Raw genomic sequence first — 22405 nt, forward strand, 5'->3', positions numbered from 1 at the left:
ACAGGCTAAGGCTAGGTGTCGGAACGTGAGGGAGAGGGTATAGTGAGAAGCAACTCCTTAAACGTAGGTTTCACTGCCTTTTCCTTATTCCCCAAGCAGAGATACGAGCGCGTACCTGTTGGTGCCACGCTTCTCCTGAAACGTGGCGGGGCGGGTCACAGGGTCGATGGCCTCCTGACTCCGGCGCCGCAGGGTTCTCCACTCGGCTGCCTTCTCCGGTGTTCCTCTCGCAATCAGCTGTCTCCTCCGCTCTCTCTCTCGTCTCGCCTTCTTCCTCCTCTGGGCTTGTACCGTCGTTCCTCTCGGTCCTTCCGGGATTTGAACTCCTCCTGTCGTCTTCGTCATCAAGGTGGGCGGGGCCGGCCGCCAATTCCACCCAGTTAAAGAAACACGGGCCGCTTTGTTCAGGCTGTCTCAGGGCGATGGGTTCCGATTTCCAAGTGTCCGTATGCTGAAGAAACAGAGGGGAGAGGTAATAGTTCTCGTAGTCATTTAGCAGAGGGGGGGTCTCAGTACCTTCTAGTGGGTCCTCCTCTTTACACACCACCCCCCCAGGAGTCTCCCGCTCGGGGAGAGGGAATCGTGAGAGGAAGTCCGCGCTGCCATTGTCTACACCTTTCCTGTGGTGGACGGTAAAGGAAAACGGTTGGAGGGTCAAAAACCACAGCAACACCCGGGGATTTTGGGACTTGTTGCGGCTCATCCATTGGAGGGGAGCATGGTCCGTGTAAAGGGTGAATGGGTGGCCCTCAAGATAGTAGCGTAACTTGTCTACGGCCCACTTAATTGCCAGACATTCCTTCTCTATCGTTGGATACTTAACCTCCCTAGGGAACAGCTTTCTGCTGATGTACAGAATGGGGTGTTCTATACCGTCTGGTGATATCTGTGACAACACTGCCCCTACCCCATGATCCGACGCGTCTGTATGTAAAATGAATGGCCGAGAGTAATCGGGGGATGACAACACGGGGTTGGTGGTGATGATCCCTTTTAAGGAGTGGAAGGCTTTCCACATGGCCGGAGAGGATTGTTGAAAAGCCTGAGGTCGGGAGTCTTTTTTTAGAGTGTCTGTTAAAGGAGCCGTGATATCGGCAAATGATGGAATAAAGCGGCGGTAGTACCCTATGAGCCCCAGGAAGGCTCTCATTTTCTTTTTATTGGCGGGGAAGGGAGTCTCAGAGATTGCGCGGACCTTCTCTAGCTGTGGTTCTATCACGCCATGCCCTAAGAGGTACCCCAGGTATTTTACTTTATGGTAGCCCACCCTAGATTTCTTGGCATTGACGTGCAATCCGGCTTTACCCAGGGCCTGAAGCACCAGGGACAGATGAACAAGATGGCTCTCCCAAGACGGGCTGAAGATGATGATATCATCCAAGTATGCTGACGTAAAGTTTTGATGCTCCCTTAACACTTCATTCATCAACCTTTGGAATGTTGCCGGTGCTCCATGTAGCCCAAACGGCAACACGTTGAACTCGAACAGCCCTTCTGTTGTTGCAAAGGCTGTTTTCTTGCGGTCTTCGTCTCTTAGTGGTACTTGCCAATACCCTTTGGTCAAGTCCAGGGTATTGATGTATTTGGCATCTCCTAGTTTTTCGATCAATTAGTCGATCCGTGGAATCGGATAAGCGTCAAACGACGAAATTTGGTTCAAGGCTCGGAAGTCCATGCAGAACCTTGTGCTTCCGTCTGGCTTCGGGACAATGACGATAGGTGAAGACCACTCGCTCCTGGATGGTCTGATGATCCCGAGCCGTAGCATTTCCTGGACCTCCTTTTGAACCGCTGGCCGTTTGGCTGCCGGTATCCGGTATGGTCTTTTCTTGATGACCGCCCCGGCTGGGGTATCGATCCGGTGTTCAATCAAGGACGTTTTCCCAGGGATATCCGAGAACAATGGAGAGAAAGGTCCCAGGGTGTCTTGCAGACTCTCTCTCTCTCTTGTTGTCTGAGATCGTCATTCACCACTAGGTCGTTTAACGTGGAGGTGGACGGACCCCAGAGGGGTACGGACAAATGAACGCGGTGGTGTTCCTATCCACTTCTTTAGCAGGTTAATGTGATACCCCTGCGTCTTGCCCGGGGTTAGCTGTAGTTTGTAGCTGGTCTTTCCTATGGTTGCGACAACCCTGTAGGGACCCGCCCATTCCGTTTGAAATTGTCGGGTGGGGGAGGGTAGTAAGACTAGTGCCCAATCGTCTACCTTCAACGTTCTCCATTTCTTTCCCTTGTCATAGCAACGTTGTTGTTTTTTCTGGCTTTGTTCCAACGTAGCGTAGGCCAACTCTCTCAGCTTCCCCAACTTGTTCTTTAGCGTTTGGGTATATTCGAGGATGCTGTGTTCATCTCCTGTGTCTTTTTCCCAGGCTTCTTTGGTCATCTCAAGAAGAGTCCGGGGTTGCCGCCCGTACAGCATCTCAAACGAGGTCTGGCCTCGAAGGACGTATAGAGCCAAGGGTAACATGAGATCCCAATCCTTCTCATTGACGGCGAGCATCTTCTTGAGGGTGTTCTTAAGAGTCCCGTTGTAGCGTTCAACGAGTCCGTCGGTTTGAGGGTGATACACCGAAGTTCTGATCTGTCGGATATCCACCAGGCGGCACACTTCCTTCATTAGCCGGGACACAAAAGGGGTTCCTTGGTCCGTTAAAATCTCCTTTGGGAACCCTACCCGGGAAAATAATTCAATGATTTTATCGGCTATGGCCCGTGAGGTAGGGACCCTTAGGGGAAAGGCTTCGGGGAATCAGGTGGCATAGTCCACTATGACTAGAGCATATTGGTTTCCTTTTTGAGTTTTTGGCAAAGGACCTATTAAATCTAGGCCTACTCTCTCAAAGGGGGTCCCTATAATGGGGAGAGGTTGTAAAGGTACTGCAGGGGGCCGGCGTAGGTTTTTCTTTTGACACAGCTCACAGGACATGCAATGTTGTTTAATATCTTTGTATATTCCGGGCCAGTAAAAATGCCTTAACACATTTTGAGAGGTTTTCTCACTGCCTGTATGTCCTGCCAGTAGATGAGAATGGGAATAAAACATAATCTGTTCCCTGAAGGCCTTAGGTACCAGGAGTTGCAAAGGGTCTGGCTTTGCTCCCTGTCTATATAAAAGACCGCTTTGGGTGAGAAAACGAGGAAACCTGGGGTCTGGGTCTCCCTGCGTGTAGTGGGCCTGTTCCCAAGCATTATACAAGGTGGAATCATTGGCTTGGGCAAACTTAAAGTTCCTATCACCCACCCACGGTTCCGGGGTAATATATACTGGGCGGGTCAGTCCCTTTTCTTTCTCTGTCGTCTCCCGCGGAGGCCTGAGTTTCAGGGAACGAGTGAATAGCTCTAGAAATTCGGGGTTGTCCGTCCCTATTATTAGCTCTTCTGGCAGTGTGTCCAATACTCCCACTTTAATCCGGGATTTAGGGCCCCCAGGGATCTCAAGCTCGATTAGTGCTACCGGATAGGGTCGTACATCACCATGGACACATTTGATATATACAAGTGTCTTGGGGTGTACTTGTTTAGGGTCCACCCATTCCCCTTGGATCACAGATTGCTTGCACCCTGATAGGAGGGCCCTGATGGTTTTCCCATTCACCCCCACACTTACATGGTAGGCGCTCCCTAGTTCTGCCGTGTATAGGACAGGCTTAGGAACATAGCCGACCTCCATGGGTTCCTCTGACGGCCGCCGGTGGGGACATAGTCGAGCAATATGTCCCCACGTCCCGTACTCGAAGCACTGCGGTCCCTTAAACGAAGGAGCCTCGGGTCGCAGAGGTCTATGGACATATGCCTCGGTAGGCGGGCGGGGTTTTCTTTCTACTTTAGGCGGCGAAGGACGAGCCGCTTTATCCGACTCCCAGGGACATGTCCGGGGCTGCGCCCGGGCATAGGATAAGGCCAGTTCAATGGCTTGGGCCGTGGTCAGCCGAGGGTGCTGCCTAAGCCATCTTTGGGTGTTAAAGGGTAAAGCCTCGAGATACTGCTCTAGATATATTTTGTCCATTATGTCCTCCTTAGTACTGGTGGCAGGGACCAGCCATTTGTCTGCAGCCATTTTGAGGCGGAAGAAAAGAGTCTTTGGATTTTCTCCGGCCGCTTCCCTCTCTTTTCGGAACTTCACTCTGTAGGCTTCAGCGTCTAGACCCAGGTGGTCCAGAATGATCGCTTTGACTGTGGCATAAGGGGCTTGACCAGTAGCGTTGGCTACTTGGTAGGCCGCCTGGGCCTCGCCTGTCAGCAGAGGGGCCAGAAAGAAAGGCCACTTCTCCAATGGCCACCCACAGGCCAAGGCAGCCCTCTCAAAGTTCAATAAAAAAGCGTCAGGATCCTCCCCAGCCACATATTTTTGGAGAGAGACGCCGGTAGGACCAGGAAGGAGTTATCGGGCCCCCGGAGGGGGTCCCGCGGAGGGGCCACCAATATGGGTCTGTAATCCTTCCAGTTGGGCGGAGACAGAGCTTTTGAATGTCTCTCTATCCGCTTGCGCGGAAATAAGTTGCTGCTCCACTACCCATCCGAGCTGTTCCTGCCCTTTTATGAGCTGTTGTATCAGTTCGTCCATCTTTGCTATACAGATGGGGCAGTCTATGCCCGCATTCTCCACCACTTGTAGCGGAACTGAGGGAAACGCAGAGACGGGGTTGAAAGGTAACTCGGATTTTAATGGTTTTACAACCCTTTTCAAGGTCCTGACAGGTCGATAGTAGGGTAGGGGGGAGTCAGACTCGGGTTCTTGTGACTGCCGTCCTCTTTGGAGTGGATTTCCTCGTCTTAGTGGCTCCAGGTTGTTTCGCTCACCGGGACAATGTAATGCAGGCCAACCTCGGGACGGGAACCAAAACAAAAGAAAAGGGAGACTGGGGTCAGTCCAGTGTTCACTTCACACTACTGTCAGGGGAAAAGGGGGTGAGGAGTCACACGGTGCTATACAGGCTAAGGCTAGGTGTCGGAACGTGAGGGAGAGGGTATAGTGAGAAGCGACTCCTTAAACGTGGGTTTCACTGCCTTTTCCTTATTCCCCAAGCAGAGATACGAGCGCGTACCTGTTGGTGCCACGCTTCTCCTGAAACGTGGCGGGGCGGGTCACAGGGTCGTTGGCCTCCTGGCTCCGGCGCCGCAGGGTTCTCCACTCGGCTGCCTTCTCCGGTGTTCCTCTCGCAATCAGCTGTCTCCTCCGCTCTCTCTCTCGTCTTGCCTTCTTCCTCCTCTGGGCTCGTACCGTCGTTCCTCTCGGTCCTTCCGGGATTTGAACTCCTCCTGTCGTCTTCGTCATCAAGGTGGGCGGGGCCGGCCGCCAATTCCGCCCAGTTAAAGAAACACGGGCCGCTTTGTTCAGGCAGTCTCAGGGCGATGGGTTCCTTCTAGTGGGTCCTCCTCGTTACAGTGACCTGCTTGTAGACTCTCCCAAAGTACCCTTAAACTCTTAATTTCCAATCGCGACTTGCTCCATTGAAGTCAATAGGGATTTGCGGCTGTGTTAACACACTGCATGCGTCCCCCGTGGGCCCTTTACTTTCCTGCCTTGGGTGGTTTTGTGAGGCCCCAGCGCTTCTGAAGGCCTTGTCCCTTTGCAAGTCGTTGTTCTTAAGTCTCTTTTTTAGTATATATGGTCTGGTACGTCCCTAGAGCCCCAGCCATATTTGTGCTTAATTTATTGTGAAAAATTGATTTGTGCATATGTTCCTGAATTCTAATCTCATAAAGAGATTAGTAGAGAGTTGTTTAGTAATAAATACATATATATGTATTATATATACCTGTGTGGTGTCCTTTCACTTGGTAATTCAAGAAATTATATGGTAAAACAAACTGCTTTACATTCCTCTAAAGACTTATTCTGATGGCTGCTCTCCACAGCTACCACTAGGATAGCTTTCTTTAAAGGTTGTTTTAAACCTACTACCATAAGAGTCGAATTGTACTGGTGCAAGGTGTCCATTTTAACTAGTGAACAGCAAATACCTGGCCAACTACTCACAGAAAAGAATTAATTGTATTTAAAAAAAATAGCAAAAAGCTGAATTGTATGTTGTGTGTTAAAAATATGATTAGGTGCCATGTGAATGTATCTCTTCAAAAACTGTAGGGGTAGTTTGCTGTTTAATAACACCAATACTTGAACCAACTAGAGCTATGGGATTGGGTTTTAATCCCAGACCCAAAACTTTGTAAATGCACCAAATGTAGTTTGCTGCAGGTCACTAATTTCTACTCTAGTGAGATAGTTAAATGGAGGTTAAGTCACTAAATGCAGAGATAGTTTGTAATTTATTGGTCCCAGGTTCCAACCATCTTCCTGTATAAGTGGGATACTGTACATACTGCATGGATCTGTGTTACCTTTGTATTACTAATACCAATCCTAATAAATTCCTAATAAAAATATGTGGAAAAGTACTCTTAAATTATGCCAATTTCGCACCTAGGATAACCCCAAGCAGTCCCACCTCTAGACATGTTTTTGCTTTTAAAAAGAGCTATGAATGTGTCGGCTATGGCCCATCTAAGATTTAATAGTAAGTAGGACAAGTGGATTTCTCTAGAGGGCCAGTAGATTGCTCTAGGATTCTGCCTTTTGGACAAGCAGAATTTAATTAGAATTTCACGCACCTGTCAGGGGTATTGCAAATCTGTAAGGTGCACTGATTACCACTCACAGTAGTAGTAGTTTAAAAAATCTGTGCACTCTGTGCTGTTTTTGCTTACACTATGAGGGGTATTTATTGTAGAAATGTTCACACACTGTAACACTTATTCCCAATACTATGAGGATGCCAGTCATCGTAGTATTGATAATAAGTGTTACTGTATTTTCTCACACTGTAGGCACTGCTAACAGAAGAGGAAACTTCTACATTGCACTACTTTTACTTCACTCCTAGGCAGCATTTGCTGAAGACTTAATCTGTGTATCGGGCACTGCTTTTTCCCATGAAGGTAAATAGAAGTTAGCACATGGATAATGTTAAGTTATGCTAAGGGTATTTGTAGAGTGCACTATTACCCGGGAGAGTGTCCTGGCACTGTGCAGGTTTGGAAATCTAGCCTCGAAGGCGGTGTCATTTGAAGAGCCAGGTCTTCAACTTCTTGCATAACTCAAGAAGTGAGAAGGAGGCTCTGATGTGTTGAGGGAGGTCGCTTCATGGTTTTGGTGGGATTTATGAGAAGGTTTGGTCTCTGGATCTGTTTATGTGCATGCATGGGATGTGTGTGTGTATAAGTCCGGCTAAGCGGAGGTGCCTGGAGGGTTGATGGAAGGAGATGTGATTGTTAAGGTAGGCAAGACCTTCTGTTGTGCCTTGAATATGTGGGTGAGAAGTTTGAACTGTGTGCGTGTGTGTCTGGATCCAGTGGAGCTCTCACAGGTGTCGTGTGATGTGTGTTCTTCGTGGGAGTTTGAGGATGAGCCTCTCCACAGTTTTGGTTGGTTTGCCACCTTAGTGAGCTCTTCAATTATTCCTGTCTAGAGATAGTTCCTATAGTCCAGTCTGCTTGTGGTGAGTGTGTGGGTCACAGACTTCTGGTGTTGCTCGGAGCCATTAGAAGATTTTCTTCACAATCTTAAGGGTGCAGAAGCAGTGACGGCTTTGACCTGTGCATACATGTCCAGCTTGTCCGTGAAGGTCCCTATGTTTGTGATGTGCAAGCTGGGGAGTGGGAGTAGGTCATAGGTCGGCTGGCCACCATGTGGAGTCCCATGGACAGGTGTTGTTTTAAGATATCACTACTTCTGTCTTGTTAGATAGTTGGACTTCAACCAGGTGGCTTCGTCTGTAATTCAGGTGGTGAATTTGTTACTGCGTGTCGTCGGCTTAGGAGAGGATGTTGATGTAGTGGGAACAGATGATGTTGGCCAGTGGGGTAATTTTATTTTTGTTTTTAGATTCTATTGGATTTTCTTAAACTGTACAGTTATGGCAGTAGCAGTGTATATTAGAGAATGGTACTAGTATGTCAGAAATTAATAAGGTATCATATCTAGGCACAAGCAATACCCAACAGTCCCACCCTCCCACTCCCCAAGAGACAGTACATTTCTCTACAGTTGAAAAAGCATAACAGTATTCATGTGCACTAAAGCACGGGACGGGGCAGTGGGTAAAGATTTCTCACCTCAAATGGTATAATCTCACGGGCACTACCAGGCGTCCGCTAAGGATAAGAGGGTGGTTCATGTCTCAGTGTGGAGTTAATCTTAGTGACGTTGCAGATGAAGCCATTGGGGTGTCAGGCTCTCTAACGGTAAAACTATCCACGAGGGTCTCCCAAGCTCGGACTGATGCTTTTGTTCCTATCCCTTGTCTGGCTTCTCTCAGGAGTAATCTCCCTTCACAACCCACCCACTTCTCCATCTCCTTCCTCCATGTGTGTTCGAGGCCCCCCCAGTGGCTTCCAATTTCTGATAATCTCATATATGGCCTGGACAAATGGCAAGTCTTGAAACTTGCTCTTACCTTTTGTCTTAGGTGTATGGGAAACATCCCAGGAGGCAATGACCCGGAGTAAGGAATTTCTCTCTCAATGGCTGCTCCAATCGTAGTTATGACCTCCCCCCCAAAAGGCACGGAGTGAGGGTCATGACCAGAACATATGCAGAATATGACTTCCCCTTTTCCCACATCTAGGACAGGCCTCGTTGGCTAGATGGAAATATCTACCCATCCCCTCTGGGGTGAGGTATGACCTATGGAGGACAAAATAATTGATTAATTTAAAGCGTTTACTTCTGCAGACTTTGGGCATTGTCTCCAGGATAGTGTCCCATACCTTAGCAGCAAAGGGGACTCCTAGTGTTGCGATGCCATGAGCGCGTCAGGAATACCGTACAAAGGATAGCACTTCCGAAGGCAGCTTGCAGCGACATGGGAACTACGGAAGTAACCCAAACAACTACAACCCCCATGAGCCTCTAGCACGCTACGTGACGTGCTCGCGTACCGTATGAAAACAATGACGGACCTTCGTCCGTGTCGGAAATTCAGTGTTGAAGCTCGAAGGGAGAGAGGACGCCGTATTATAACTTGGCCCGGTGACTCTGAGAGTAAAGTTGCACCGGTCTTCTTGGTTCCGGGATCTGGTTCTTTCCGCTGGGTGACTTTCCCATTCTCCTGTTCCAGGTCCGGTGAGGTAGGGGTGCCTTGCACCGATGATAGGACGCGTTCTTCACTGTACTTTGTTTCGTCCTGAAGCACACAACGAAGCCAGGTGAAGCAACGCTTTCCTTTAGGGCAATCTTTTAACCACCCCCTCCCTCCAGGGGCTCAAGACTCCCTCGTAGCCGTTTTTTTTCCCCCTCTGCTGTAATGCTCAGTCGCTGTTGAATAAACAAAAACCTGGGAAACTTTGCAAGGGGGCATGGTTCCCTGATTAGATTCTTACTGCTAATTTCGGAAAGGTGCAAGTCTCCCCAGGATTCTACCCTAGTTAAGAAACTAGGAACTTGAGTTGTATATCTTTGACTACTTCTTTATTACTGTTCCTATATGCGTGATGTCTGTTGAGTTATGGGTGTCCTGTTTTCTTGACTCCACCTAACAGGGGTTCTCGTGAGAGGTACGGACTGACTAGCTTCGGTCCCCTGTGATGCTGGTTAGGAGTTATAGAAGGGTACATGTATCAGGGTATAAATGCATTTCCAGGTGGCACGTTGTTCGCAATCTTAATGAAGGTTGTATCTTAAAGATGATGATTTCCTGTATCTTGTTACAGCGCACACACCCCGCGCAAGGACTTACGCCATAGGAACCTTGCTATGTGTTGTGTTATTTTCCTTTACAGGTACATTGTATAAGTTTGCACATACACGTTTTATGATAGACTAAGAGAGAGAGAACTTCTTAGCATGTTACGAAAAGTGAAGGTGTGTTGATTATCTTTCTGTGTTTTCTCAGGTCTCCCTCCCAGCAGTTCCCTTCATTTCCTTCCCCCACTTGATCACCTCGCTGACCAGTGCCATACGGCTCTTCTGGCTTGGGGCTATCGAGAGGTGGACCATTCTCAGCCACAAGCCGATCCTGAGGATATGGAACCGTGACACCTAGATCCTCCTCCCACTGTGATCGTGATTGTTCTAATGGCTGCTTGAGATCTTTTCGCAATTCTCCATATAGGCACGAGTCCGTTTTGACGTTGCCGGCCGATAGTGCTACATATTGGCAGGAATTTAGCGTAGGAGGCTCTCAAGAGTCGGTACCCCAGCGTTTCCTAAATACCCTGGCAAGCACTCTGTGTAGGAGAAAATGTCCTTGCTGTAGATTGAATTCTGCTGGGAGCTCTTCGGAGGGAAGCAACTCAGAATCTCTAAAGAGGTTCCCCACCCACATCGCCCCTGCTTTAGCTCAGATGTCAACACCTCCCCAGCTACCACCATGGGACAGTTCTATCAGTAGTGTCAACTCTGGAGAACATGGAATTTTGGTATGCGGTACAGTGGTCTGATTCCAGGCTTATATGAAAGTGACTGTGTGGATGGAGTCGTTCAGGAGAGGAGTAAAGACTTCGCTGATAGGGGGAATCTTGTTCCAAAAGAAGTCCTAGAGATCATTAAAGGAGTCTTGTGAGAGGGTGATGTTGCTGGTGGCGGCTGTAGGTGCTGTGAATTCTCTGATGATGGAGATGGTTTTCTTTGCTGCTGCTATTGCCGACTTCGATGTGGTCTGTGAGAGCTGTTTGCTTGGCATTCTGAGTATGTTGATTGTTGTGTCTCAGGGGGGATTAGAAGACGTTATTGTCTGAGATGTTTTGGCTCGTTCTCCACTTGCATTCCAGTTACTTGCAATGCTTCTTCCCCATCCTGAGTTCTTCTGTGCATCAGCTGGCCTTTGTTCGTTATTTGATGTTTTGCTTTGCTTGAAGGGTGCCAGGGTGTTGAAGCAGGCAGTGATCCATTAGTTGAAGTTCTTGATATCTCCCTTTAGGTTGCCAGTTTGCTTAGGGCGGCGTGCAGAGAGGGTGGAGCCCAGTCCTTCTGTGAGATGTTCTTCCAGCAGCAGTGGGCCTGTTCCGAGGTGGTGGGTCCCCTGAGGTCCGGGATGGTGATGTTAAGCTGATGAGGGACTTTTCAGACCAAGTGATAGGCATTGGTTTGTTTACCGTGACGTTGGTTTGTTCACCGTGATGTTGCTCACTGTGGGGATGATAGGGTCCGGGAGGTGTCCATCGGTGTGGGTGGGTCCGGTAATGTGCTGAGTAATGTTGAGAATGTCAAGGCTTTCGAGTTTCTATAAATAGGAGGATGTGATCAATAATTCTTTTATAAAACACTCCTATTAAAACACGCACAAAGGATTAAAATGGTTAAAAAGTGTGTATGTACATTTATATACTGGTTCATCCGCCCACTGGGTAATTGATGATGAAGCGGCTAGTCACCTCCATAAGAGTAAACAATACTGTCTTAGACTAGTTTATGGTGCTGCTGGTAAGGCTGCTAAAGCAGATGATTTTGCGGATCACTTGTGATGTGGTAAGCTGAGGATCTCACAGGTAGAGAGCAAAACCATCCTCATACATAGAACCTAGGCCGCTTCTGCCATATAAGGCGAGACCTCTTTGTGAGTTTTGTTGATGTAGTCGGGCCACCAGTGGCTCCATGGCAATGGCAAAAAGAAGAGGTGACCGGACATCCCTGTCTGGTGCCTCTGGCCACAGGGAATCAGGCTTCATTTTGCTATTGATGCGCAATATGGCGCATGGTGATGTATACAAGAGTTTAATCCAGCTGACGAATCAAGGACTGAGCCCATATCGCTGCAGTTGCTGCAACTAGAAGAGCCATTCTAAAGACTCAAAGGCCTTGGTGGGGTCAAGTAGGATTGACACCGCCTTAAGCTGAGAATTGATGGAATGCACAAGCGCAAACATCGTGCATACATTGTGTGATGCATTCCACCCAGATACAAACCCTGACTAGTCCGGGTGGACTGTCCGGTATCAGAGGTTTTAGGCGGGTGGTGAGAAGTTTGGAAAGTATTTTATTGTCAACATTGATCATTGAAAGTGGCCGGGAGAAGTGACATTGATCTGGTGGCTTCCTAGGTTTCAGGATGGACACTATTACCGATTTACGTATAGTAGGGGGGGCTTCCAACATGGAGAGCTTCATCATAAACTGCTAGCAAGTGGGGGGGACAATGATCTGAGCATATTCCTTATATAGGAAACAGTGAGTCCAACTAGCCCTGGGACTTGTCACCAGGCATGCTTTGGATCGCCTTTAAAATATCCTTCACTGTGAAGGGAACATCGAGATACTGCTGATGGATGTTTTCGAGCCAAAGCATTTGGATATAATCGAGTTACTGCTCCAGCAGCAGTGGGTCATAGGCAATCGTTAAAATATAGAGGTTAATATAGAAGGTGGTCATTGTGTTCCAGAGGCCCTGTATGCAGAGTCTGCTTGTCATCCTGAAGTTCCGAAATGCAGTCATCAGCCCATGGGTGGTGAAGTAGTCTAGCCAGTATTTGGCCTGCCCTATCCCCCTCGCCATAGCGACGGGCCACACCCTTGTTGTGGAGGAAATGTGTCTCTCACGTAGCCTTTTCATCCTAGTAATTTAGTGCCCGATTTAGATCTCAGTACAGAAAACAGTGGTCCCAGACCAATTATTGACACAACACAATGATCCTATTCAGATAAATCATTCAAAGATTTGAGCTAATTGAACAGAAATTATTTAGAATAGCTCATGGTATTCAATACAACATTATAACATGAAAAAATAGCAACATCCAATTCTTGAATCACCATACATTTATTTACACAATCTCATATGGTTGCTCCAGAGGGAACGTGCATAAAGCAAGAGTGCTGAAAAGTGAGTGAGTGAGTATAATTCCCGTTCCTAGTGGCAACGTGTAAGAATCACTTTAAACTTCATGTATCTACATGGAATGCAGTCCTGTCTCGAATAATTTCCTAGACTGCCAAACTGCAGCCGTTTGGATCCGTCAATTCTGCAGTATCACAGACCTTTTTGGGCGGAGATCATTTAATCATCTCGCGTGCAGTCGTAATCTGCCGAACTGCAACCGTGTTGTTCCGAGCTTCCCGTAGCGTCTCACCAGATATCTGGTTTGGCAGTCTAGGAAATTATACGAGACAGGACTGCATTCCATGTAGATACATGAAGTTTAAAGTGATTCTTACACGTTACCACTAGGAACGGGAATTATATCAGACATACAGTCAAGTCCAGGACTGCGTCAGGTTGCCCCACCCCTCCCTTGTCCTGAAGAAGACCCGCACGATCAAGGCTTCAAATTTCCTTTGTGCCAATAGACGGGTCGAAACGTCGACGCCCCCCTTTTGCAAAGCCTGGGATACGAAGTTCCTCTAATGTGCCGCATCAAGAATTAGATTCTGTTTTGTGAAATACTTAATTGTCTTGTGATATTCCTAAACGTGACCAGGCTCGTCTGAACGGTGATTTATAACCGTTCCCTCTGTAAAGTATATTAATGTCTGTTTTACTGTCTCTCATATCATCCCCTTTTCACTCACTCACTTTTCAGCACTCTTGCTTTATGCACGTTCCCGCTGAGATTGTGTAAATAAATGTATGGGGATTCAAGAATTGGATGTTGCTATTTTTTCATGTTATAATGTTGTATTGAATACCATGAGCTATTCTAAATAATTTCTGTTCAATTAGCTCAAATCTTTGAATGATTTAACTGAATAGGATCATTGTGTTGTGTCACTAACTGGTCTGGGACCACTGTTTTCTGTACTGAGTTCACACCCAGGTCCTTGACTTTTGGGTTAACCCCATTTTTGTAACGATTTAGATCTCAGCGGAGGGATCACTCTGTCACAACGGTGATAGATATCCCGTCCGGCGCAAATATAAATCCCATTATATCCTAAGAGAATTATAATTCGGCCAACAGCATATCCGTCACCACTGTAACCCGTCTGCCGAGATCTACATCAGTGCCTTAGCTTCTGTCTAATTGAGGGGAGGATACTTGTGTCCCCTAAAACAAAGTACATGAATTTGAAGGTCAGATTTGAGACCGCCCAGATGAGTATTTAACGCTATCAATACCCCAGCTGGTTTGGCAATGCAGGTGCCCCGTATTACTACCTTGAAGGCCTCCCATGGAGTGGAGCAAACACAGCAAGATGATGGACAGAGTGCTGAAACTATTCGACTACTCACCCCCCAGTCAAGAGATCTGGGTTGAATCCATTGTTCTTTTGTTCACTATGCCACTCCACTTTGGACCCAGCCATATGCAAATTTGTCTAGACCCTGCTCCTCATGACAACAGTTCAGCCTGAACTGCCAGGCCAGCTCCTCCCTGGACCGGAACAAGCATCCTGGGACCGGTTTCAGGGTATCGCCCCTCATCAGCCAGACTAGTTGAATCCAGTGGCACAGCGAGCAAGGGACCCACCTCTGGGCATGGCCTTGGCCACTTAGTGCAAACATAGCAAACACAGCAAGATGATGGATGTATTGCTAAAACGTTGCGCCCACTCACCCCTGTCAAGAGATCTGGGTTGAATCCATCATTCTTTTGCTCACTATGCCTCCCCAATTTGGACACGCCGATATGCAAATCAGTCTTGATCCTGCCCCTCATGGGAACAGTTGAGCATGAACTGCAAGGTCAGTTCCTCCATGGACCGGAAACAAGCATCCTTGCTCACTGTGCAACTGGGTTCAAGCTAGCCTGGGTGATGAAGGGTAATACCCGAAACCGGTCCCAGGATACTTGTTTCTGGTCGAGGGAGGTCCTGGCTTGGAAGCTCGGGCTGGACTTTTACCATGAGAAGCAGGGTCAAGACTGATTTGCATTTGGCTGGGTCTAAACTGGGGTGGTATGGTGAGCAAAAGATTGATTGATTTAACCAAAATCTCTTGACTGGGGGTGAATGTATGATTTAGTCAGCATTCCGTTCATCATTTGTTTGTGTAGCACTCCCATAGAGTGGAGGCAGAGTTGGCAGACGGGAAGTTATGAGAGAGAAATATTCCAGAATGTCAGTTCTCATTTAATTACAAAACACTAGGTCACGAAGGGCAATAGCAGGGAGCCTCCAACAGTGTGCATGGTTGCGTGTCTTCAGTAGGGCCAACTCCAGGAAGACTGGTGCATGGTCGGAGAAGGTTCTACATAAATGTTCAGGCAGCCACGGCCAGGGTGACTACATCCCTCGTCACCAGCAAATAATCTCTCCTAGACCACTTAATGTGTGCTGTTCCAATACATGGGCTGTCCCTATCTCGAGGATGCCACAGGCTCCATATGTCTCCTTGTCCATGACCCTCCGCAAGGAGGCGCAATTGAGTTGCTCTCCCTGGATGCAGTCTTTGTGTGCCGCTGGAGTGATCAAACTGGGGTCTAGTAGCACATTGAAGTCACCCCCCGCACAGCAGTAGTTAGCCCCACCCGGCTAATCTAGCACCACAGCTCTGCAAAATATTCAGAGTTGTCAACATTAGGGCCATATACAGGGACCAGAGTAAAGGACTATCCCAAAGCGTACCATGTAGGATGGCATATCTACCCTGCGTATCACCGATGGACGTTCGCGTACACCATTGAAGATCTTTAAGCCCACACAGATTCCAAGTATGACATCTAAGGGTAGTCCGATCAACATAATGTATAGCGGTAAGCTGCCTCGTGGCTGAGTCTACAGTGGTACCTTTGAGCGCAACGAGAGCACACCCCGGCCTTTGTGAATCAGCCTCTGACATCAGGAGCCACATTTAAACACCCCGGGCTACACCCCCCTGTTGCTAGCCAAAGTCCCATTTCCTCGAGTAGCCACAATGTCTTTTGCGTCCCCAGCATTTGCCACGCTCCTACTCAAACAGTGGGAGCATGCCCCTATCCGTGGGAGTCAGCCGTCAGACCTGGAGTCACCGTGACATGGGTTCCCAACCCCACCACACATGGGTAAGGTGCAGGCCCTGGCGGCACGACGAGTCAGGAGCAGGCCGTCCTCGCCTTTCTCAACATGCACACATCAGGTCTGGATCTTCGCCACAGCCTCCTTCAAACGGCCAGAAGCTCCCTGGCTTGGGTGCAGCTCCAGGAGACACACCGGGCACAGCACCACAACGCCCTCACCACCATTCCACAGGGACCAAACAGGCCACAACCTAGCCGAGGAGGAACTGCTCCACCTGAGCCTTGCACAATCCCACAGGAGAATTTAACAAGTCCAGCTGGTACGTGGCCTCTCACCATCTGTGTCCACCCTCAGAAAAGGGACTGTGGTCTTTGTAGCGAGGCCTCGGGGAGGAGTCAGCCTCAGCGTCGAAGCGCGGAAGAAAGTATACACACACACACACACACAGCTTGGGTGCTGGCAAAAGACCCCGTCGGTCCTTACTTATTATATATCCTGTGGCCACGCCTTGCCTGAGGATTTTACAGGGTGTCATTTCCGGGTCACTCCAGTACTGCACGGGCAGTGCTGGGACCGTTACATCCCTCCCCAACTTGGCGTTGACTCTCTTCCTGGCTTCCATCAGACAAAGTCTCTGAATCTTTGGCTTGGCAGTGGATTTGGCCTCAATTCGTAACACTGAGGGTGGGAGTGGCTGCTCCTCTCTCCAGACCCTGGCTCTCGGTGGGGGTTTGTTCAGCGCTTTCAGTGGTATACAACGGCTCAGGTGTGGAGGGGTTCAAGGGACTTCTCCTTGGTTCAAGCTGTGGGCCCTGAATGTCCCAAGTGGCGCCTTTGTCTTCTGATTGGGTTGCTTCTTGGGTGGGGCAGTCTACTCTTCGGAACCACGATACATTCCTTGTGACGACCTCAATCCCTCTTTTAGCGGTAGCGAGGGTTCCACTCGAGTGGGAGGCTGCTCATGTACCTGGTTCAAACAGCATCCAGAGCTTCCATCCCAACTGTCGGTCTTTTACTAACACAAGGGCCCCTGGTAGGAGCTGTCGAGATTTAGCGCACCTCTTCAGGCTGGCATGTTAGGTGGTTCGGGTGCGCCTGGCTTCGGGCTCTGTTGGCTCATATGGGGTTAGTGTCCACTGGCTGGAGACAGGGATAGTGTCTTGCCGATGTCCATTCAGCATCAGGGAACACAGGGACCGCTGCGTGGTGCAGTGGGGTGGTCCTCAGTACTCACGCAGCAAGTGGTGCAAGTTGAGATCAGGGGTAGTGCCTTCAGCCACCGCAATCTGGAGAGCTTTGTTTAATGTACGCATAGAGCGTTCTGCCTCGCCATTAGCTTGCGGCCACAGGGGTGTGACATGGCGATGCTTGATGCCGAGGGTTACGAGCAGATCTTTGAAGTCAGATCCTTGAAATGATGGCCTATTGTCCGTTTAATCTATTGGGGGAGTCCCAGTAGGGCAAATGTTTCTCAAGCATTGGGGCAAGGTTGTAGAAGGCTGTTGACTATCACAGTGACTATGGGGTATTTAGAGTAGCTATCGATTAACACAGCAGTGATCTTTCCATCTGGGAAGCTCCTGAAGTCGAGACTCATTTGGGACCATGAGGCTGTACACAGTTCCTCCGTGATGATCGGAGCTGGGTCCCCTTGAGTTTTTGTGAGGTGGCACGAGGGGCACTGATGTACAAAGTCTTCTACTGCAGCTTCCAGCCCTGGGAACCAGACTTTCTCCCTCATCCGGGATTTCATCCAGACGGTACCTTGGTGGCCTCCGTGTACTAAGGTCGTCACATGGAACTGCAGACTCTCAGGAATTATGATGCGCCCTCTGCGCAATATGAGCCTATCTGCTGTGGCACTCAAGTCATCACGCACCCGCCCCCTCTAAATCTTCCTGAGGCGTTCTATATCTGGGCCATGCCAGTTATTGGCATCTCTTAGGAAGTTCTGCCACAAGCATTGCTGAAGGGCTTCCATGGTCTTAATCATGACGGGATCAGACTTGGTGGCCTCTGTGAAAGTGAGTGCCTGTGGGCATGCTCCATGAGACAACATGGTTATGTACTCTTCCGTGGTGTGAGTGTTGTCATTGTTCTTGTCCGCCTGGACTGGTGGCTGACGGGAGAGAAAACAGCGTTTTATTTTTACCTTACCGGTAAACTACTTGCATCTGGTAATGCTGTAGTTAGATCACCCACTGTTCAATCCATGACGGAGAGTGTGGCCCTGTACCTCGAAACAGGGGGACGAGTGGTTGGTGGTCGGTGACCTCTTGGTATGGCTGCACACTGAGGGAGAGGTGGAAGTGGCCACCCTCCCACTTGATGGCTAGCGCTTCTCGTTCTATCTGGGAGTATCGCGCCTCAGTTGGTTGAGGGCTTTACAGGCAAAGGCGAGGGGTGCCCACTTGCCTGGCTCTATTTCTTGGGTGATTACTGTGCTGAGTAAGGCTTCCTTGATGTTCTGGAAGGCCTCCTCCTTGCTGTGGCCCCATTTCCAGGGCGCGTCTTTCTCAGTCAAGGATCATAGAGCCACGGCCATGGTTGCCAGGTTTGGGATGAACCGACAAATCAACAAAGAAAGGAAGGTACTCTACCTATTCTTTTCTTAATGTACAATGTATCATATCATAAATATACTGACACTTAAACAAGACCTATATAGAGCAAGGAAATTTCAGTGCATAGTCAAAGAAAAATGTGTTTATATTTTTATTTTTTATTTTAATCAATTTTAGACAAGGGGATTCAAAAGGTGAATGAAATCCTCAATAATTTGTAGCACACACAATATCGTAAGCCACAATACAAGTAATAATGACAGAAAGGTCCCAATCACAATCACGCACATACAGACACACAAACTTATACCGGTATCATATCACACCTTAAATACAAAACTCATACATCTACTCATAAAAATGCCACTCATCGAGTGGGGGTCCAAAAGAAATGTGCCTCATAAATCAATATATAAGCAAAAGCATATAAGCATTCAATGCTGTGCTAAAGAGAGCATGTTCAAAATACAAGATTTAGGGCTTGAGTGGACCCCTTGGGAGCGCCGACGCGCGTTTCGGTGAACGCACCGAAATGCAGGTGCCACCTTCCTCAGGGCGAACAAGGAAATGGTTTTGGCGTTTTAGCTGGAACCTAACAAAAATAAGAAAAGCAAATCAAATAAAAAAAAAGAGAGGACAATTCAAGTGTCATTTAATAACATCATTGGTTTCAAAATAGAGGACTAAACAACACAAGGTCATAGGTCATAAGTGTCAAACATCATAGAAGAATTTGTTTAAACATTAATATCAAGTGAAAAATTACATTATTAAATAAAACAACGTGAACACTGACGAGTCCTGTCTTCCAGGGAGGAGAAAAAGAGCATATTGTATACTTAATTAACATGATGTTTCTTGTGATAAAAGTTGGTCCAAAGAGAAACAAGCATTTGCAATGCATTAGGTCTCGCATTTACGCGAGTTTGAGTTATTGACATTGCAAATAACAATGCCTATTGGCATTGTCATTTACAATGCCAATAGCTTTAACTCGTGTAACTGCGATACCTATTGCATTGCAAATGCTTGTTTAGTTGGGAAATTCGAGATTAATGCCCCCCTGAATTTCACTGACTAACTAACCTATGCCCTTGCTCCTAGTAGTGGGGACAGCAACTTTATATCACAAGTTTTTGCTACCACTTAACAGAATTCAAAATGGAGCATAATTTCCACTTCCAGTGTGGCGACTAACACTCCTCAGCCACACTGGAAGCCCGACATTCCGCCAGGCACCCTCAGTCGGCTATTAGGGCCATGGCGCACTTCTTGTATGTTGTGCCACTTCACAATCTAGTACAGCTCACCATTCTCTGCTCACAGGACTCAGCCGGCCTTTAAGGGCTCCGTGGCCTCAGCTGGCTATTAGCAATTACAGCTACAGCAGTGGCGTAACGAAACTTGAGGGGCCCTTGTTATAGTACATACTATGCTAAGGGGCCCCCTGCACTGCGGGGGCTGCGGGGGGCCTGTGTTACACCACTGAGCTACAGAGTTAAAATCTCATGAGAATTACACCTGGGATTATCATCCGGATGTGCATTGCTACAAATCACAATTAAGTAATATCTGCAGAAGGTAAAAGATCTCTGAAGGTTGTTTGGGGCGGGATCGGAGGGGCGTGGTTCCGAATGAGTACTATGTCTAACTCTCCGGTAGTTCTCACTTCTTGCAAAATAAAAACGTAACCTTCTGGTGTGAACGCATTCAGACGGTCCTTAGAACTTGACTGATGTGCATATGGAATACTAACGTGGCTAGGTCTAGAATTTGAGAATGCACGCCCTTCAGTAGAACCAGTGCTTTAAGTGGGAAAAAAAAACTGCCGGTGCTCAGACCCGGACAGACCCGGCCCACTTAAAGCCCTTCAGTAGAACTATCACCATCACAAGAGAATTCTTTAAAACAAAAAAATCCGAGAGGTGCAGCACGTCCTCTTGATAAGTTAATGAGCCTTCCTTACCCCCTGCATTCCTTCGCTCGCCCCACCCACTTTTCTTTCATCTTTCCAATTAACTGGGCCGCTTCCTGCCTTTGTAAAACAGCGTAAGAATGCCCTAATGGCCAGCCTCTCGCGCCATTAAGTAGAGGTTTCGCGCCATACAGGAAGCGCATCTGACCCGAAAACTCTTCATGCAGAAACTTTCTGCGTCACGGTCAGCTCTCCCCTGATACAGCACCTCGATGGGTACATTTGAACTATCCTCAGTTTCCAATTGCACTTAAATACTCTTCACACCGATGAGAGGGGGAAAAGCGTTGATTGCTGCTCTTCCAAGCTCCCAGGCGACGTTCTCCTCCATGCCCCACATTTGACTGCTGTACATTTCATTTTCACACATGCTGGCATCTTCTGTGAGGGGGGCGGGGGTTTTAGTGGCTAGAGCTGGTGACTTGGGTTGTGGCCTAACGGCCAGAGCTGCCGACTTTGGAGCAGGGGGGACCAGGTTCGAGCCTCGGCGTCGGCTCCTGTGATCCTGGACAAATAATCTCATCTCGCCGTGCCAACCAAAAATGAATGTGTCCTTGTGTAACGTAACTGATGTAAGCGCTCCAATACCTTCGGGTCGAGTTCAGGAAAAAAACTGCACAACCAGGCTCGAAGCCTCGTCAGTATCATCATGAAGATATCTGAAATGAATAGGGTAACATGGCGGCTCGCTTGTTAATCTGTAGAGTACTAACAGGACGATCCAAACGAGGCGCATCGGGAAAGCCCCCGGAAGTAGTGAGGAGAAACGTAGAAAAAACCTTCAGGGTGCATATAAATAGCGGCAAAGCATTTAATTACAGCCAATGCCTTGATGTTCAAACACTATTTAATGACTCATTCACTAGATTAGCTTTATTAGGAAATCATCTCCCACGTTTAGTTGATGAGATCTGAAGTATTTGTTAAATTTTAAGGATTTTAGGACGCCCGGGCAAAAAATATTTTGTACCTCATTCGGGTGGATGGGGTGGGTATGATCGGGCAATCACTTGCCGATGGACTGCATGTCACCGGTTACCCTCTGGCTTGGCGCCGCAGTGTGGGCTTGAAGGCGCGCTCCCGGTGAGCACGATTGATGGGAGGGCCCCGGATGTAGATGCGTAGCCTCGGTTGGCGGGGCTTGGGGGTGCGCAAGACTTAGGTTTGATAACTCTACCCAAACTGAAATTGTTTTGGGATAAATGTGTCAACGGGGTCGGGATGTTAATATCATTGCTTACAGCGTGGGGTTGTATTTTGTTGTACCGCACGCGCAAACGCTGCTGAATGTGTCATAAATGTCCTGCACCCCTTTCGTAATGAAATTTCAAATAATTGTAATAGAAACATAGCAGCGCGAGGGCGGTATCTGGCAGTTATAGTCTGGGGTTATTAACTGGAATGAAAGACTTGCTACAATATACAGAACAGAAGCGTCCAGGACTGGAAACACGGTGTCCTGGCAATCGGGGTACAGGTAAAGGAAGGAAGAAAGGAGTGGAGTGAGAGAACGGCTCCTCAACTCCCTCACCCTGAAGGTGATGTTGAGGATAAGAAGCCGACTTTTGAACTAGGGAGCCAGCAACCCACGTAATGTCACCGAGCCTAAAAATGATCTACCTGACCGTGTGTAACGTAACTGGCACTCATATATAGCTCCTCGATGCCCTTGGATGCGCGCTATGTAACTGCAAAAACAAATGCCCATGCCTGCCCATGACCAGGTGCTCTCGAGCTCCGGGCGCAGCCAAACATGGTGCGGGCTCAGCTTTCTGAATGTTGTGACTAGACGTCTGATCATTGGCTGTTCAGTGTCCAGATAATACAGAAATAGATGCAGGGGAGCACACCCTCTGGTTCATGCCTCGGGGTGCAGCCACCGCCTCCAGGACATGAGTGGCCTTCCCATGCGTGCAGCCAACTTTCAAGTTTATTACCCAATTTCTACTAATTCATGCACAAATATGACAAACAGTATTCACTTTTTCGGGT

Source organism: Triturus cristatus, chromosome 4_2 (genome assembly GCF_964204655.1).
Source record: "Triturus cristatus chromosome 4_2, aTriCri1.1, whole genome shotgun sequence".
NCBI classification, from domain to species: domain Eukaryota; kingdom Metazoa; phylum Chordata; class Amphibia; order Caudata; family Salamandridae; genus Triturus; species Triturus cristatus.